We start from the raw sequence: 8,056 nt of genomic DNA on the forward strand, positions 1-8,056 counted from the left end.
ATACAATTGAAGAATATTTTGTACCAGGTATGTACCGGTACATCCACCACACATTTTATTTCACCGAGTAAGTTATTATTATTTTATTTTTAATTGTAGCCCTTATATCGTGGCTAGCAATTCGGAATGTAATTGTGACATTAAAAATATATTTAGAAAAGTCTACGGTTTTTACTGCCTTATCGAAGCAACGAATACGAATGGACCCTAGACCATTACAGATGCGCAATTAACTGATTGCCCTCAGTCAGCTTCGTACAGAAACACAGCTTTCCTATTATCAAATGTCACGGCATGCCCTGATGGCGACAGATTTCAAGTTACAGAAATAAAGAAAATAAAAATTCAAATATATAAGATATTTTATTTATCCTGATTACCATAAAATTTGTTTCTACACAATACATATTTAGTACTAAAAGTATGCTCTTCATTTAAGTGTTTATGATGAAATTTGTGAACAAATTTTTTTTAAATATTGCAATAACGCAATTTTCCATTCTTAAATTCTTTGAAATTTCGTGTTTTATTCGGGAAATAAATCATTTAACAATAGTTTTCTTTTAAAACCTATTTGTTAGAAACATTAAATCTTCTTATTACATTTCATGTATATAAATTTAACAGCAGAACAAATGCTATCCAATGTTTTAGATTTTAAAAAATCCATGTTCTACGTCACAGATGCAAATACCACTTGTTTCTGAGTACAGAATATTAAATAAAATACAGAACACGAATTCAACAAAAAGTACACATGAATCAAAGAAGATCCACTGTTTTATAATTTTGTTCTTTCGGTGAATTCTTTAAAATAATATTTATTTTTAGCAATTTTGTATAGCTCGTTCATGGAAGTTACTCCTGTGTTCTTCACCAAATTATAAAAAGTTCCATTCACATTTTTCAGTAGTGCGTATGGTGTGTCAAATTGTTGTAATTTCCCTGTATCTAGAACCTAAAAAGTTAAAATATGTAATTAAAATACATATTAGCTTTATATTATAAGCAATAAAATCTTACCAGAACTTTATCCGAATCAATAATCGTATGTAATCTATGAGCTATTGTCAACACTGTACAAGATTTGAATTTTTCTCGAATTATTTTTTGTATGCAGGAATCAGTGCTAAATAGTAAATAAATAAAATATGTGTTATTGTTTTAAATATTAGTGTAAGTACGAAATTCGAAATACTCAGATGAGATGAAAAAATTATTTCAAAATATCACTAACAAGTTTGTTGACTCAAAAATATTTATTTAGCGATATTTTTTCTTAATTCATATATCTTTTGATAATTTTTTATTCTATTTATAGCATATTTACGTAATAATATTACTAAAATACATTCATTCATGCTATAATAAGTTTATTCAGTTATAATAAGTCAAGGTATTATAAATACAGTAATACCTCGACTTATGCTACCCCCCGACTTACGTGAACCCAGAGTTACGCGATATTCAAATCTCGTCGATTCATCTTTTGTTTAAGCGCCACGAAACTCTTGATTACTCATTCCTCCCACACTATTGTTCAGCTAACATGTTCGGACATATCGCGCGGAATCGACACATAGCTACAATTTATTTTGTGTTTGTTATATATAGGTAGCCTCGAGAGACTCTATGTGATGATTTCTTGTAACCGTGAACGAATCAAAAGACCAGATAAGATTAACGGACACATTTATTAGCTTACATACATATGACTTGGATTTTACACAAATTGCAAAATTATAACCCGACTTATGGTAATTCGACTTACGCGGTTATCTCTCGGTCTCACCTATTGCGTAAGTTTGGGGTATTACTGTATTTAAAAATGAGCCTCAATTCTGATATTTTATATACTTTATTTTTTATTTTCTAATTTAATATAAAATACTAGCACATGGTAAATGTATTACTACTGGTTTATATATTTATTACAAAAATTTATAATTTTGTTCGAAATAAAGTGAATAAAGTATATTAGTTCCTAATATTAGTTGATAGCAAAGTAAAGTTTTGATTTCAAATAAACGATTTATATAATCTGTGATAATTTCAAAACGAAAAATTGTACATTCATAAATGTTATGTAGAATCGTACAGAACAATATTTCAAGTCGTTCTGGCTTAGTGCCAAGAACAAACTACTTAACTGGAGTACTGTATATTAATTTTAACAAAATCTGACAAATTTTTACAGTTAGATGTCAATTCTAATATATTATAATTTTTTCTATTGAATTTAATATTGAAATGTATTTAAAAATATCGTATATATAACTACAGATATTAATAAATGTAATGTGATTTTTGTCATATGAATATAAGGATAACTTGATTTTTGGTGAATTTTTTAAATATAACATGTCTGACCTCGTTTGACGTATATTGCCCTTGGCTCTTTTAGAAAATACACGTAAAAAAAGGGGCGTGGCAAACGGTATTTTAAATACAGTAGAGCGTCGATTATCCGAAAGTCAATCATCCGAAATAATTCCAGTCGGCAAATTTAAATTTTTGACAGTGCTGTGGCGCTTAAATCTTTGGCTAGGTCTTGGACTACTCAAATATTTTACGTTTTTGATACTAAATTAACTTCTGAAGTATAAATTTTTATTGTTTTTATATTTTTAATATATTTATTTTGTTCGTACAAAATAAAAAAATAATTTTTAACGATACAATAGTCTTCGTTAGGCTTAAAATCGACGAAAATTCAACGCGAAGCGACACGCAACGGAGAAAAATGTCAAGATGGGATAAATTAATATATTTTTTCTCTGCATAATCGGTTATCCGAAACATCGATCTTCCGAACAACCCCAATCCCCAATTGATTCGGATAATAGACGCTCTACTGTAATTAATTAAATCAAAGGAACATGTTTTTCACTTAATTTCCTGATAATTTTTTTTTATTATTTTTGTAATTTACAGACATCATCAGGTATATTTCCTCTCCTCAAATTATCGCATATTTCACACAAAACTTTAATTTGATTGGGAGTAGCTTCTTTCAGTATTGCTTTTCATTGAGGAGTAGTCTTGGACAAAAGTGCTAACATATGATAATTTTTCTTTACATACTTCATTTTATTGGTAAGTGTATCCAAAAAATACCTTGTTTGTCGGGAAAACACGAATCTCTCACAGAAAATTTCTTATTCGTTTTAGAATGAAAATCTAATAACAAATAACCAAATTCTTTTTCCGTCGCTTTTTTTATATGCATCCATAAAAAATCGCATTTACTAGCAAAAGCTTGCTGCCCCAAACAACTTACTTGACTTTCATCGCGATTATTTTTAAATAATATCAAATAATGCGTGTTTAAAGTTATATCTCTTGTTAAGTTCAGTTGTAACATGTGTCAGAGATGTGTCAGGTGTGTGGATGTCAGCAAGTGGTGATGGACAGTTCACAGCTTTGTCACACGTGTCAGGTGAATGAGGTAACATTATCCCAAGAATTCGGGGTGAAATTGTCCTGCCTAGAGAGGGAGAAATGGTGAGAGAGGGAAATTTTGTGCGCTTCCCTTTGGTTGTGTGTATCGAGTCAGAGCTGTGTGTAGAGGCAGTGCTCAGAGGAGTGCTGACCACAGTACTGACTAGGGAGCTAACCAGAGTGGGTAGCTGTGTGGCTGGTCAGGAACCAGTGTTGTAATTACCAATAATTGTCGGGTGCCTGAGTGTTGCTCGATTGTGGAGTGCCAGAGTCACTCGCGGATTTGGAGACATTACAGAGTCATTGCATTGTTATTGTTACAAAGGAAGTTTGTACTGTGTTCTTTTAGACCGTGTAAACGGGAACATTTCATACCAACACCATTACAACATCATTTTTTATACAACATCTCTCATAACTCTATTTTTTGGAAACAAATTTTGCATTATCATTATCACGAGTACATTATAATGACGAGTCTCTGTTGTAAACAAAAATGCAGTTTTTGAACTGAGTTCGTGCATCAAATCATCAATTATTATTAAATCCCATCCTTGCACGGATTCAGGTAAACCGTACATGAATGAAACATCTTTTCCCTCGCGAAAAACGGTAAATATACGGAATAACACCATAGAACCACTTTTAATGTCTTTTCATAAATTTTGTTACGAATAATTTTTCTCCCTAGTGTAGTCTTTCCGCATTACGAGAATCCAACGATTATAAAGTTACTAGGATTTTTGAAGCACATATTAATTGAACTTATATGCTTTAGTAAATTTATAATGCTTTAATCCGCAAGTTATCTCTCTAAATATTAATATATTCTTTTTGTTCTTTTCTATATAAACTTCATTTATAACTTTTGAACATTCCTCGAACGAATAATGTAATTTATTACTAACTTGATTAATTCTTCCATCCTCGTCAACAATTATAAAACCAAATTTTTATTTCCTTTCCATATTTCATCGTTAACTTTAGAATAACATAAAACAATAGGGAAATTATCAGAAATATAGAAAGATAAATTATTTACCGCAGCAATGCAGGTATTCAAAGACTTGTAAAAACGAGGAGAAACAGAATAAATTCTATCACCCTAGTAAGTAATAATGTGAGGATCGTAAAAGCGCGTCGAAATTACGACTAATTACGAAACTTTTACGTCGGAGAGTTTCGAAGATAGAATCGGGTCAAGAGGGTGTGTTAATGACAGAACCCACATGGGACGAAAACTTTTTTCGAATTGTAAAACAAACGCGACGCGATGATAAACAACAGGGGGGAATGTCGACAGAGAGAAAGAGCTTTGTCGAAATGCTCGCGAACAAGTGTCGGGTCGTCGAGCGCGAACATTAAAAGCACCGTCATCACCTCTCCGATCTTTTCCCGACCCGGATCAGTCTCAAGTTTCGCCTAGAAACAAAAGAGTGACCAATCGGGGTAAGGGAGAGGGCGAAAGGAACCAATCAAGAGGGTGAGATTCGGGGAAAATCTTATAAAACCCCCGGATCTCAAGGACAGCAGAGAGATTCTCCGCCGCTTCTCTCCGAAGAGGAATTCCCAGCCGATTCTTCGCAGTTCTCCACTCGGACAAGTTTCTGCACCAGTGACCAAAATCTCCGTGCATCCGCAATATCACCGACAGAGGCACCTGTGTAACGGACACTCTCCTGTCAAGCCTAGGACACCAGTCAGCGCCCGTTCGTCGACATCAAGGAGCTCCCACCAAAGCCGATCTAGATCGCATTGTAATTGTCATTTTGTAAGTTAACCTTATGTCAAAATAAATGGTTTTCTTGTAAGACACTTGTCATCTTTGTCTCTTACCGCCACCACCCACATACGGTTTGACCCTAGGTTTTCCTGACGCGCAATTAACGTATTGTCCCCTAAAGTCGGCGACCTTACAATAATAAAACCATATGTTTCCATGATTNATGTCAAGATGGGATAAATTAATATATTTTTTCTCTGCATAATCGGTTATCCGAAACATCGATCTTCCGAACAACCCCAATCCCCAATTGATTCGGATAATAGACGCTCTACTGTAATTAATTAAATCAAAGGAACATGTTTTTCACTTAATTTCCTGATAATTTTTTTTTATTATTTTTGTAATTTACAGACATCATCAGGTATATTTCCTCTCCTCAAATTATCGCATATTTCACACAAAACTTTAATTTGATTGGGAGTAGCTTCTTTCAGTATTGCTTTTCATTGAGGAGTAGTCTTGGACAAAAGTGCTAACATATGATAATTTTTCTTTACATACTTCATTTTATTGGTAAGTGTATCCAAAAAATACCTTGTTTGTCGGGAAAACACGAATCTCTCACAGAAAATTTCTTATTCGTTTTAGAATGAAAATCTAATAACAAATAACCAAATTCTTTTTCCGTCGCTTTTTTTATATGCATCCATAAAAAATCGCATTTACTAGCAAAAGCTTGCTGCCCCAAACAACTTACTTGACTTTCATCGCGATTATTTTTAAATAATATCAAATAATGCGTGTTTAAAGTTATATCTCTTGTTAAGTTCAGTTGTAACATGTGTCAGAGATGTGTCAGGTGTGTGAATGTCAACAAGTGGTGATGGACAGTTCACAGCTTTGTCACACGTGTCAGGTGAATGAGGTAACATTATCCCAAGAATTCGGGGTGAAATTGTCCTGCCTAGAGAGGGAGAAATGGTGAGAGAGGGAAAATTTGTGCGCTTCCCTTTGGTTGTGTGTATCGAGTCAGAGCTGTGTGTAGAGGCAGTGCTCAGAGGAGTGCTGACCACAGTACTGACTAGGGAGCTAACCAGAGTGGGTAGCTGTGTGGCTGGTCAGGAACCAGTGTTGTAATTACCAATAATTGTCGGGTGCCTGAGTGTTGCTCGATTGTGGAGTGCCAGAGTCACTCGCGGATTTGGAGACATTACAGAGTCATTGCATTGTTATTGTTACAAAGGAAGTTTGTACTGTGTTCTTTTAGACCGTGTAAACGGAACATTTCATACCAACACCATTACAACATCATTTTTTATACAACATCTCTCATAACTCTATTTTTTGGAAACAAATTTTGCATTATCATTATCACGCGTACATTATAATGACGAGACTCTGTTGTAAACAAAAATGCAGTTTTTGAACTGAGTTCGTGCATCAAATCATCAATTATTATTAAATCCCATCCTTGCACGGATTCAGGTAAACCGTACATGAATGAAACATCTTTTCCCTCGCGAAAAACGGTAAATATACGGAATAACACCATAGAACCACTTTTAATGTCTTTTCATAAATTTTGTTACGAATAATTTTTCTCCCTAGTGTAGTCTTTCCGCATTACGAGAATCCAACGATTATAAAGTTACTAGGATTTTTGAAGCACATATTAATTGAACTTATATGCTTTAGTAAATTTATAATGCTTTAATCCGCAAGTTATCTCTCTAAATATTAATATATTCTTTTTGTTCTTTTCTATATAAACTTCATTTATAACTTTTGAACATTCCTCGAACGAATAATGTAATTTATTACTAACTTGATTAATTCTTCCATCCTCGTCAACAATTATAAAACCAAATTTTTATTTCCTTTCCATATTTCATCGTTAACTTTAGAATAACATAAAACAATAGGGAAATTATCAGAAATATAGAAAGATAAATTATTTACCGCAGCAATGCAGGTATTCAAAGACTTGTAAAAACGAGGAGAAACAGAATAAATTCTATCACCCTAGTAAGTAATAATGTGAGGATCGTAAAAGCGCGTCGAAATTACGACTAATTACGAAACTTTTACGTCGGAGAGTTTCGAAGATAAAATCGGGTCAAGAGGGTGTGTTAATGACAGAACCCACATGGAACGAAAACTTTTTTCGAATTGTAAAACAAACGCGACGCGATGATAAACAACAGGGGGGAATGTCGACAGAGAGAAAGAGCTTTGTCGAAATGCTCGCGAACAAGTGTCGGGTCGTCGAGCGCGAACATTAAAAGCACCGTCATCACCTCTCCGACCTTTTCCCGACCGGATCAGTCTCAAGTTTCGCCTAGAAACAAAAGAGTGACCAATCGGGGTAAGGGAGAGGGCGAAAGGAACCAATCAAGAGGGTGAGATTCGGGGAAAATCTTATAAAACCCCCGGATCTCAAGGACAGCAGAGAGATTCTCCGCCGCTTCTCTCCGAAGATGAATTCCCAGCCGATTCTTCGCAGTTCTCCACTCGGACAAGTTTCTGCACCAGTGACCAAAATCTCCGTGCATCCGCAATATCACCGACAGAGGCACCTGTGTAACGGACACTCTCCTGTCAAGCCTAGGACACCAGTCAGCGCCCGTTCGTCGACATCAAGGAGCTCCCACCAAAGCCGATCTAGATCGCATTGTAATTGTCATTTTGTAAGTTAACCTTATGTCAAAATAAATGGTTTTCTTGTAAGACACTTGTCATCTTTGTCTCTTACCGCCACCACCCACATACGGTTTGACCCTAGGTTTTCCTGACGCGCAATTAACGTATTGTCCCCTAAAGTCGGCGACCTTACAATAATAAAACCATATGTTTCCATGATTGCAACTTTCAATCTTGGTATTAAAAATA

This window comes from Centruroides sculpturatus, unplaced genomic scaffold (assembly GCF_000671375.1).
Source record: "Centruroides sculpturatus isolate CEXI.00-Female unplaced genomic scaffold, Cexi_2.0 scaffold1264, whole genome shotgun sequence".
NCBI classification, from domain to species: Eukaryota; Metazoa; Arthropoda; class Arachnida; order Scorpiones; family Buthidae; genus Centruroides; species Centruroides sculpturatus.